General features: G+C 42.6%; 1 protein-coding gene across 1 annotated transcript in view; it reads right to left on the bottom strand.

The window, feature by feature from the left end:
• Positions 1–12,399, bottom strand: part of ETV6 (ETS variant transcription factor 6) — a 315,993-nt gene that overhangs the window by 267,784 nt on the left and 35,810 nt on the right. The gene's annotated exons all lie outside the window — the stretch shown is intronic.

Genomic DNA, 12,399 nt, shown 5'->3' with positions numbered 1-12,399 from the left:
CTTCTTTTTCTTTAAACATTTTTAAAAATGTTTACATTTATTTATTTTTGAGAGACAGAGAAAGACAGAGCATAAGTGGAAGAGGGGCAGAGAGAGAAAGAGACACAGAATCGGAAGCAGGCTCCAGGCTCTGAGCTGTCGGCACAGAGCCGGACGCGGGGCTCGAACCCACAAATCGCGAGATCATGACTTGAGCGGAAGTCTGACGGTTAACTGACTGAGCCACCCAAGCGACCCGGTAGTTACATTTTCTTCAGTGGAAGCATGATTTCGCTGTTATCTTTATTTGGAAGTGGTTAAAAGAAGACGTATAGCTGCCAAATTGAAAAATAGTAGGCTACACTGAATTGGACTATTTTCCAGAATTCCCTTTCCATTATGACTCTGAGTTCGAGTTGGTCAAAAGAAGAGCCAGATGAAATCTGGAAGGTAGACGTCAGGTAGAGACCACTACTTTCAGAAACTTGTTGCGCTCAGATATCGCGATGGATAGATGCAGAAGTCCCCATTGGATCTGGGTTGGCCTCACTTTAAATTCCATGATCAGCCCACAGAGATCACAGCTTTCCATAGAACTCTCCAAGGTACCCTTTTAGTGGCCTCACTTGGGCGTCTGAATATGATTGGCCTTTCGAGTTTCCCTGAAAGTTTCAACTTGTCCACCTGTGCCATTGTTTTGAGTTTATTGATTATTGATGGCTCACTGGTACAGTCCATGCAGGAATGCATGATAAATAACATGATTTTGTTTTCTTTTACCAATGAATGATTCTCTATTATCTTTCCAAAGTGACCTCCTACTTTTCCACCCAAGCATCTAAACTCATGGATTTAAACATATTTGATCTGTTTTCATGCATTGCGATCAGTGCCCTTAGTGCCCTTGGTGATGTCCAAATTGTCCATCTTAGGGCGCCTGGGTGCCTCAGTCGGCTGAGCATCCAACTCTTGATTTTGGGTCAGGTCATGATCTCAGGGTTGTGGGATCGAGTCCAGCGTTTGGCTCAATGCTGAATGTGAAAACTGCTTAAGATTCTCTCTCTCTCTCTCTCTCTCTCTCTCTCTCTCTGCCCCTCTTCCATGCACATGCTCTCTTTCTCTCTCAAAAAAAAAGTTAAATAAAATAAAATTCCCATTATTATTTCTCCTTTCACCTATGCATTATTTAAAAAGTATGGTCACCTTTTAAATATTCAAGAGTGTGGAATTTTTTTACTTATTTTAATTTCTTTTTAATTGACATCTTAGTTGCATTATGCTTCAAAGATTACTCTCATCTGGTACCAATAGTTTGAAAATTTCTGAGATGCCTTATATGTCCATGTATAGAAGTCTACAAACTTTTCCTGTAAAAGGTCAGATAGTAGATATTTAAAAATTTTTTTTCCAACGTTTATTTATTTTTGGGACAGAAAGAGACAGAGCATGAACGGGGGAGGGGCAGAGAGAGAGGGAGACACAGAATCGGAAACAGGCTCCAGGCTCTGAGCCATCGGCCCAGAGCCCGACGCGGGGCTCGAACTCACGGACCGCGAGATCGTGACCTGGCTGAAGTCGGACGCTTAACCGACTGCGCCACCCAGGCGCCCCAAGATATTTTAAACTTGGTGAGCCATATTTTTTCTTCACCTTATCAATTTTTTATTTTATATAATTTGATATTATTTTATTAGGTATACATAAGTTTACAATTTTTAGATCTTGTTGAACTGAGCTTTTATCAAACTGTTTTGAGTGTCTCTATTTATAGTTAATAAGTTTTAATCTTAACACCTATTATTGCTGATAAAAACCATAGCCACATCAGCTTTCTTTTGGTTCATATTTGCCTGTGATGGCCTTCTTTGCCTTTTTATTTTTAAGCTTTACTTGCTCTGATAATTTTGGTGGCTCTCTTTTGAACATGAATAATTAGATTCAAAAATGTTTTTTGGACATTACCTGCTTTTTTACTTATGAACATACTTGATTTGTATATTGTGATTACAGATTTATCTGGACTTATTTATACACTGTCATTTTAAATTTCTATCTGTCCCATTTTTTGCTTGTTTCTTTTTTTCTCCTTTCATAGCAGATGCAGTAACGATCAGTAAATATCCCAGATGCTGTCCTATCTGAACACTTGCATTTTTTTAATATAATTTATCGTCAAGTTGGCTAACATACAGTGTATACAGTGTGCTCTTAGCTTTGGGGGTAGACTCCCATGATTCACCCCTTACATGCAACACCCAGTACTCATCTCAGCAAGTGCCCTCCTCAATGCCCATCACTCATTTTCCCCTCTCCCCCACTCCACTCATCAACCCTCAGTTTCTTCTCTGTATTTAAGTGTCTTATGGTTTGCCTCCCTCTCTGTTTGTAACTGTTTTTTCCCCTTCCCTTCCCCTATGGTCTTCTGTTAAGTTTCTCAAGTTCCACATCTGAGTGAAAACATATGATATCTGTCTTTCTGACTGACTTATTTCACTTAGCATAAGCATAATACCCTCCAGTTCCATCCACATTGCTGCAAATGGCAGGATTTCATTCTTTCTGATTGCCAAGTGGTATTCCATTGTATATATAAACCACATCTTCTTTATCCATTCATCAGTTGATGGACATTTAGTCTCTTTCCATAATTTGGCTATTGTTGAAAGTGCTGCTCTAAACATTGTGCTCTAAACAAGTGCCCCTATGCATCAGCCCTCCTGTATCCCTTGGGTAAATTCCTAGCAGTGCTATTGCTGGGTCATAGGGTAGGTCTTTTTTTAATTTTTTGAGGAATCTCCACACTGTTTTCCAGAGCAGCTGCACCAGTGTGCATTCCCACCAACAGTGCAAGAGGGTTCCTGTTTCTCCACATCCTGGCCAGCATCTGTTGTTTCCCAAGATGTTAATTTTAGTCACTCTGACTGGTGTGAGTTGGTATCTTAGTGTGGTTTTGATTTGTATTTCCCTGATGATGACTGATGTTGAGCATCTTTTCATGTGTCTGTTGGCCATCTGGATGTCTTCTTTGGAAAAGTGTCTATTCATGTCTTCTGCCCATTTCTTCACTGGATTATTTGGTTTTCGGGTGTTGAGTTTGGTAAATTCTTTATAGATTTTGGATACTAACCCTTTATCCAATATGTCATTTGCAAGTATCTTTTCTCATCCCATCGGTTGCCTTTTAGTTTTGTTGATTGTTTCCTTTGCATTTAGGGGAGGCAACCGGATCCTTGGCTATAGACATGAAAGTGACATATGCCATTTCTGGTCCAAAGCTGGGAAGGGTGGGTTTCAGTTCTCCATGTGTTCTTTTATCCTGTTGCAACAGCTTACAGCATGCTGGAGGGCAAAACTTTCAATGGGTCAAGTCCTTCAATGACTGTGCAGAGCAGATCCTCTTACCTGCTTTGGTGTTCAGGCAGGAGTGAGACGCAAGTTTTGTTTGTGTTATATCGGTGAGGTATTGAAGTTAATTTACCGTCATAGCATGATGTAGCCTATTGTGACCACGATGTTATCTTGAAGTCTTTGGAATGATTTTTTTCCTTTTTCATCACCCCCGCCTCCAATTTGTATTTGGTCTGTTTTTATTTTGTGTTCAGTGTGTATGTATGAGGGGTGTGTGTGTGTGTGTGTGTGTGTGTGTGTGTTTGTAGATTTCCATTACTGCTTGGGAGGCTAGAATGGCGTTAAAACTATGTCCTCTTCAGGATCTCATTGTTTTTATTTGTATAGCCAGAATCTTCAATGTCTGGAGCACACACCTCTCCAAGTAGAATCACTTTTTTTCTTGCAAATACACAGGTGCCCATCACCGGTCTCCAGGAACATATGACAGGTTTAGCAAACCTGTTGTTGTTGCCCAGATGTGTTTCTGAATTCAGATACTTTGGATTTCGCAAAGTAATATAGTGCACCTCCGAATCAAACATTTAAATGATTCAGCAGCCAAACATGTGAGTATTCAGAATAAATAGGATAAGTGCAGGTAATTCAATAGCCTCCAGCGATTCACATCACTTTCTGCCACCAAATTAGTTATGGAACAATTTGTTTTTTAAGTTTTCTGGGTTACGAGTAAGGGGTTTTTGACCTGTATTTCTTTAAGTAGGAAACAAAGTATTAACTGACTTATTGATTTGTGAGTGATATTCTAATTCTGCGAATCAATTCTGGCCACTTTACTTGAAATTAGTGTTTTCCAAGGCTCTTTAGCAACACTGCATTTCATATTGTCTTTTACTAGCAACATGAACACCAAATGGAGGCCATTTCCCGATGACCCCATTTCAGCATAATTTTTACTGACTGTACATTTAAATTTTGGATACAAGATTTTAAGGATATTTATTACATCAACATGCTTTCATAGCAGGTCAGCTGACATAATAAAAAGATCTGAAACTACAGCGTATAAAGGATACTTGAAGAAACCAAGGATGTTATGGAGTAGAAAATCATGGAGACTGTCAGGGGCGCCTGGGTGGCTCAGTTGGTTAAGCGTCAGACTTCAGCTCAGGTCATGATCTCGCGGTTTGTGGGTTGGAACCCCATGTCGGGCTCTGTGCTGACAGCTCAGAGCCTGGAGCCTGCTTCGGATTTTGTGTCTCCCTCTCTCTCTCTGCCCCTCCCCTGCTTGTACTCTGTCCCCCCCTCTCTCTCTCTCTCAAAAATAAATAATTAAAAAAAAAAAAAAGAAAGAAAATCATCGAGACTATCAGGTATATTAAGGACTTTTAAAATTTTCAAAAGAACTTTAGAGATCTCTTATCCTGACCTTCTCCTCAATGTAAGAATGCCATCCTGAAGTTTTCAGGATGCTCTCTGCTGGAACAGTGCTCTCTTCGGAAACAAGTGGCCTTTCTACTTTCTAAGGCAAACCTCCACATTATTTAATTGCTAAACTGATAGGTAGTTTTCCCTTATATGCAGAAGCTTATTCCTCATTTTTTAAGTTTATTTATTTTAAGAGACAGTGAGGGTATGTGCATGTGTGAGTTAGGGAAGGGCAGAAAGAGAGGGAGAGAGAGAATCTCAAGCAGGCTCTGCACTGACAGTGCAGAGACTAAGGCAGGGTTCGAACTCACAAACCATGAGATCATGACCTGAGCCAAGATCAAAAGTCGGACACGTAACCAACTGAGCCCTTCCAGGCACACCCAGAAGCTTACTACTCTTACCCACAATCCATCTAGGGGACACATACACACACACACACACACACACACACACACACACACACACACACTGTTATCTCCAGGGTAACTACACCCAGTTTCTTCAAAATATGCAAGAACAGAAGTGTTCATATAGCGAGCTTCAGAACTGATATCCAGAAATGGAGGTTACAAAATGACTGAATAGAACTCATTAGAAGAAAGAATTTTCTGAATTAAGTTTTTCAATTACGAAGCATACTGCTTTCCGGCATGGAGAACATCTTATTTGTAGTGGTAATACAGCAGAGTGGGGAACCCTTTGATCTGAAGAACTTTCTGCCATGAGAGAAAAGCACACTGACCTCTGAGGTTTCTCCCACTTCCAAAGCTGCATGGTTCTTGGATTCTAAATGGTTGGGAAATGATGAAACAAAACTTCTTCTCCAGTTCTTTCTGCCTCCCTTAATGAATAATTAACTTCACTTTAAATCACCCTTCCTAAGAAAAGTTCTGAGTTTGTTATACCCAGCTGGGTTTTAGTCAGTGTGAACTTTTTAAAAGGCAATTTTTACAAAATTTCCAGCAGAGGTGCCAAATATTGATTTGTGGTTGCCAGATAGAATGTGCGTCCGGTTCTCATCTGTAGCGAAGCATGTTTCATAAAGTCCAATTGGATTCAAAAGATTTTTTTATATATATTTTGAGTTGGCCTAGATGCGATTGTATGGCTGTTGTTGAGGATGACTCTTTTGTTTCTTTTGTTACTGAGGATGATTTTATGCTTTTATTGTCAAAAATATTGTTAGCAATTGAAAAATTAAAAAAAAAAAGATTGAAAAACAAAAAATACTGTTAGTAAAGGCTGATGTCCTATGAGATACTTCAAGTTGCACAGAAAGGCACCACAACGGGCGAGAGCTACCATAGGCAAATCTCATTAAGCACCTAATAAAATTCTATAGAAGCCTTCTTATCTGACATGACCTGGTTGACAATTGATTAATTGGAAAAACTGCTAAAAATAGCACAGACGTTTCTATTTCTATGTGCATATGTGTCTATGTCCACATGGGACTGTGGACTACGGTGGTACCTTTCATTCATAAATGACACCTATAATTCCTGGTCCACGATTTCTTGCCTGGGTTTCTTTAAAGGGAATCAAGGACTTCAAATCACACACAAAGTCTTTCAAGTACAGAATCTCAGCCTTCGCATTTTCATTTGGCCAACCTTTTCCAGTTAGTTGTCTCCCCTCAGCCGTATCAACAGCGATTTCTTTTTGCAGCTGCTGAATGTAGTTTGTACAGAAACCACAACACTCATTTTACACGATGTCATCAGTTTATTCAATATTTAATTAATTTGGGTAATTAAAACAACAAGCACAACTGGTAGAAACCAGTCTGGGAACAGCTAGGAGCGCTTGATATACATAGAGCCTAACTAGAGGGAGTAGATGTGCCCGGAGCATACGAGAGAGTGTCTACCAACAGCAGGCAGGGATGTGCCGCGGGCACAGCTCTCACGGTATGTTTTACAGAGGGAACGAGAAGCATGGGTTAGTCTAGAGAGTAGTCAAGAGGAATTTCTTTAAGGAAAGTACTATAGTGTCAGATGTGCCCCAATATACAAGGTGGGGGGTCCTGGCATGATTGTGGCTAGCTTCGGGTGCCTGTGTGTGAGTCAGAAAAAGGCACTCCTCCAAGGCGGGGTTTAATGAGGGGTAAATCTCAGCCTCCCTTTGTCCCTCTGCATGGTGCCACTTGCGTGAGCCCTTTTGCGTAGGGCACAGCCTGCCTAACCAACACAACAGCCCTGGCCCCTGGGACAGAAGACGGATCACGGTTAGGGGGGGAAGGGAGATGAGCTGATCCATAGCCATGCACAAAAAGATGGGGCAGAGAAGCAGGAAGGATGGGAGAGAGCTGATTGGAAGGTAGGAAGACTTCAACCCTGGGAGAGATTTTGCAACAGGGAATACAGACTGTCTTGCCTAGCCAACCTGCAGGTTGTCCTTCGGTGGGAGAAAGTTCTTTTAGCAGAAAGGTCAGCAGAGTCTCTGTTCATTTTACCACAGGCTTCTGGACAGCTCCCTGCTCCACTTCCCCCGCTACTCCACCTCCCCCGCTACTCCACCTCCCCCACTACTCCACCCCCCCTGCTACTCCACCTCCCATGCTGCTCCACTTCCTCTACCACCACTGCTCCCAATCGCTCTGAGAAGGTTGCTAAGAAGATCACTAAGTCAGATCAACTTTCCTTACTGTCCTTTCTGACCTTGGAGGCTTTCCTGCGCCATTTCAAGTATTTCCCAATAGTAGGTGATACCTATAGCTCCTTTCATGGATGACAAGACCTTGCATTCAAGAATTCATTAGGAAAAACCACATGAAAATGCCTGATCAACAGAGCACATTGTAACATTTATTCACACCCAAGCGTTAAGAGTCATAATGCATAATGACTGACAAGGACAAGACATTAAAGAGCAAAGGAAGAAGACCCAGAAGAAGGTGCTATGGAAAGCAAACTAAAATCCCCGAGTTGTGCCGTCCAAGTCATCTTCAACTACTCCTGGACAGACGGAGGTTGATTTTGACGTTGGTTTGTCTCATTTCTTTTGCTTCCTTGCTTGTGTTTTCCTTTGTCTTTTGGTATTAGAGCTCTACCTTGGAGCCGGAAAACACCACTAAAACTTCCAATGAGCCTTGAAGACCTTTTTTGTAAACATAAGTACTATTAATATAAAATAGCTAATTATAAGGCAGTTTATTTACTGAGCTACCAGCGTATTCTTTTTTTTTTTTTTTTTTTTTTTTTTTTGGTACCCTGTAGAACTTAAACATTGAAAGGAATAGATCCTTCTCTTTACTCTGCACACTGAACCTGTCCTAATTTGTATGTTCCCTCACAGGGAGATTACTGCTGATGCATATGTGACTGTCCTTGTCTTGCCATCTGTGGTTTTTAACTTAGCTTCAATTCACTTTGTTTCACTGTTGGGATGCTCCTTGCCTGTGCGTGGCTGTTCTTATGTCTCCCAAAATCAAATGGTTAACCAAACACTTGCATCATTTGAAACAAATAATCATGCCTTGTCACGTTGAACATGTTTTAAAAAAAATCTTAGGGCGCCTGCGTGGCTCAGTCGTTTAAGTGTCCAACTTCGGCTCAGGTCATGATCTCGCGGTTCACGGGTTTGAGCCCCGCGTCGGGCTCTGCGCTGACAGCTGGGAGCCAGGAGCCTGCTTCAGATTCTGTGTCTCCCTCTCTCTCTGCCCCTCCCCTGCTAGCACTGTTTCTCTCTCTCTCTCTCTCTCTCTCTCTCTCTCTCTCTCTGCCTCTCTCAAAAATAAATAAACATTAAAAAATTTTAATTTAAAAAATCTTTAATGCCAGCTAGAAGGAACCCAGCTCTGTTTCCTCTCTCATTGAGAATTAAGAGTATTTACAGCAGTCGGTGGAGAACATCTAGCCGGTGGCTTGCTCAGTGGTTCTCAAACCTCAGAGGCTTTCAGCCAAAGGGCTGGTTACAACACAGACTGCAGGGCATCAGTTGGTCCGCGATGAGACCGAAGAATTTGTATTTCTAACAAGTTCTCCTGGGCTGCTGCAGCTGAGCTGGGAAGAACACCTTGAGACTCAACCCAAGCTTCTCACTTCACAGCTTGAGGAAACTGAGCCTTAGAGAAGTGAAGCGAGAGACTCAAACCACCCAACCCATTAATGGCAGAACCAGGGCCAGCATCCAGCCATTTTGACTTTCATATGCTAATTGCACATGAATCTTTTCTTTCTTTCTCTTTCTTTCTTTCTTTCTTTCTCTTTCTTTCTTTCTTTCTTTCTTTCTTTCTTTCTTTCTTCTTTCTTCTTTCTTTCTTTCTTTCTTTCTTTCTTTCTTTCTTTCTTTCTTTCTTTCTTTCTTTCCTTCTTTCTTTTTAAGGTTACCAATTGTCTACATTACTCCTTCCCTATTGCTTTGGCTCCGGTCAGGATCTCAAATATCATTTTGTTACTTCTGTGAATCTTTCCAGTGAACTCATACAATAGCATGTGCTGTGGATCCTATAGCCTTGCAGTGGAACCAGTCCGGAGATTCCCCTCCTCCCTAAGAAAAAGTCCTGTGCCTCAGTCCTGGTTCATTTTTCTTTCTAGAAAAACTTTTGCTGAACGCTTAAACGGCCAATTCTCGGTAAAACTACCCCATTTGCATTTTTGGTTCTGGGGGAGATTCTTTTCTTCCTTTCTTTCTTTCTCTTTCTTTTTCTTTCTTTCTTTTTCTTTCTTTCTTTCTTTCTTTCTTTCTTTCTTTCTTTCTTTCTTTCTTTCTTTCTTTCTTTCTTTCTTTTCATGCAGACCTTCATTGTTTTAGATCATTGTTTCTCAAGGTTGCCTGAGAACTTATTACAACCTTGAGAAATCTCTGCCTTTTCTTTGCAGGGCTTCTGTGGCTGTGCAAAATAAACAAATCTGAAGAAGAAATCTCTTACAGTTCTCATTATTTTGTCTCTGATCAGTTTTGATTTTTGTCTCCGTTTGGCGGCCTCCTTTTCTCCCCCTTGGCAACAGCTGCTTTCCAGCAAGGCTCTCCTCTCTAGAGGAACAGAGCAACTCAGTGCCTCCTTTGCTCTTTCTCCTCGCCTCACCTTGGTTCTTCCACGCGTGCTTCTGTCCCGTGCCCTTAGTATGCATGTAACCTCTCTCTTCCTTCCACTTCCTCCCACTAATAATTTCCTATCCAAGTCTCTTGAGTTCCAGTCAGTGGACCTCTCTAGCTTATCCGCTGGTTGACGTCATCTTTGTGTCTTCCTGCCCAAAACACAATTTCCTCAGATTGTATGCGTACTTCCCAAATCTCTCCGGGAGAAAGTATGAGATGGAGAAGGGAACGTATGGACACAGCACCCTCTTATTAGCTATCTGAGCCCCGTTACGTGAGAAAAAGTGACGTGGACGAGTGAATCACTTGGCTTCTCTGGGCCTCCCTTCCTTAGCTCTGAAAAACAAACAGGTCGGTCTAGCAAGGGTTGCGAACTCGGATCCTGCCAACAGAGTCTGGGCAGGTTATGTAAACGAGCTGGAGCAGGGCTCTGGGCAAGTGGGGGGTACTGTACTGTAATGTCCAAAGGGCATTTCAGCGGCTAGTTCTCGTCACAGCCATGGGGAAACGCTGGCCACTCAGAGGCACCAAGTCTTACGATTTTTCAAGAGCGAATCTAGATTTTTGAAAAATGGGAGCTCCCTGAGGGGCGCCTGGGCGGCTCAGTCGGTTGGGCATCCAACTTCGGCTCAGGTCATGATCTCGTGGTTCACGGGTTCGAGCCCCACCTCAGGCCTCTGTGCTGACAGCTCAGAGCCTGGAGCCTGCTTCAGATTCTGTGTCTCCCTCTCTCTCTGTCCCTCCCCCACTTGTGCTCTGTCTCTCAAAAAATAAATAAATGAGGGGCGCCAGGGTGGCGCAGTCGGTTAAGCGTCCAACTTCAGCCAGGTCACGATCTCGCGGTCCGTGAGTTTGAGCCCCACGTCAGGCTCTGGGCTGATGGCTCAGAGCCTGGAGCCTGTTTCCGATTCTGTCTCCCTCTCTCTCTGCCCCTCCCCCGTTCATGCTCTGTCTCTCTCTGACCCAAAAATAAATAAAAACGTTGAAAAAAAAATTTTAAAATAAATAAATAAATAAATAAATAAATGTGAAAAAAATTAAAAATGTGAGCCCTCCTTTTTTTTTTTAAAGATGTGGACACCCAATTCAAATAATGAGTCAAACAAAGCACATCTCATCTCTGAGCCAGATTTCGCCCTGGCTGCCAGTTCACGGCCTTTAGATGAGATGGGGGCTTTCAGTCCCTTGCAAAGTCCGGCACTTCCTGAATTTTCTGTAGTCTCTTTTCCCTTCTGTAGTTGAAAGCAGATGACAGAGAGATCCAGGAGGTGGCGGGGCCACAAAAGGGCAGGGAGGAGGACGGCACCCGGGTTTCTGAATCACCAAATGGAAGAAAGCTACCACAGATCAGGAACACCCGTCATCCCGGCCTGCGATGCCAATAAGAAATACACTTTGACTGTATTTAAGGTCCATATATTCAGCACTTATTTACCGCAGTGAATATGATTCTAATTAACACACTCTCTTACCTGGGTTGTTTTAAGGGTCAAAGAAATTATTACATGTAAAGCTCTTAGAAGAGTGTCTAACATATGCTAAGCATTAAATGGATGCTGTTATTATTCTGAATGGAATGGTCCTTAAAAATGCAAATAACCTTCAAGGGGTGATCTTCAACTTCTATCTTCGGAATTTAGAACATTATACTAGGAAACAACTTAAGAATCGACCGGTCTAAGGTGCCTGGGTGGCTCCGTTGCTTGAACAGCTGACTCTTGATTTTGGCCTAGGCCATGGTCTCAAGGTTCATGAGACGGAGCCCCAAGTTGGACTCCGTGCCGATAATGTACAGCCTGCTTGGGATTCTCTCTCCCTCTCTGCCCCTCCCCTGCCCACGCTTTCTCTCGTTCTCTCTCTCAAAAATAAATAAATAGGGGCGCCTGGGTGGCTCAGTCGGTTGAGCATCCGAGTTCGGCTCAGGTCATGATCTCAGGGTCTGTGAGTTCGAGCCCCGCGTCAGGCTCTGGGCTGATGGCTCAGAGCCTGGAGCCTGTTTCCGATTCTGTGTCTCCCTCTCTCTCTGACCCTCCCCCGTTCATGCTCTGTCTCAGAAAAATAAATAAAGGTTAAAAAAAATTAAAAAAAAATAAACTTAAAAAAAAAAAAGAGTCAATCAGTTCAAGTTCTGTCACTTTAGGGATAAGTAAACGAAATCCCTGAGAGGTTGAATGGCTTGCTAGAAAGTCACCTCACTGGTTAGTACCTCAGTAGGAATTAGCTGATCTGTTTTAGCTAGGAAAAAGCTGACCGCTCCAGGAATGTGACTGGAGGGGAGAAGGAGCGTACATGCTTTTGGAGCTGGGGTCTTACTCGTAAGGGAAGGCCTGGGACTGGGGCTCTTGGCAGCCCCCCCAAAACGACCAGGATACTTGAGGAGAGGGGTGGAAGAGGCAAGGAAGAACCACACAACAACCCTTTCATCCCGTTACTAAATATAACGATTCGCCCAAAGTTGCTCAGTAAACGATCCTAAGTATATTTTGGGTAGCTGTTAACACCAAGCCCCTTCTCCGGAAAGGACCCCAGAAAAGGCTCTTTTGAAGAGGTGGGCTAGGTGGCCATGTGAAAGCACCGTATCCGGTTCCTTTACCTTTG

The sequence above is a fragment of the Felis catus genome, chromosome B4 (assembly GCF_018350175.1).
Source record: "Felis catus isolate Fca126 chromosome B4, F.catus_Fca126_mat1.0, whole genome shotgun sequence".
In the NCBI taxonomy this organism is placed as follows: Eukaryota; Metazoa; Chordata; class Mammalia; order Carnivora; family Felidae; genus Felis; species Felis catus.
The sequence above is the reverse complement of the archived record's forward strand: the minus strand, read 5'-3'. Positions and strand labels throughout refer to the sequence as shown.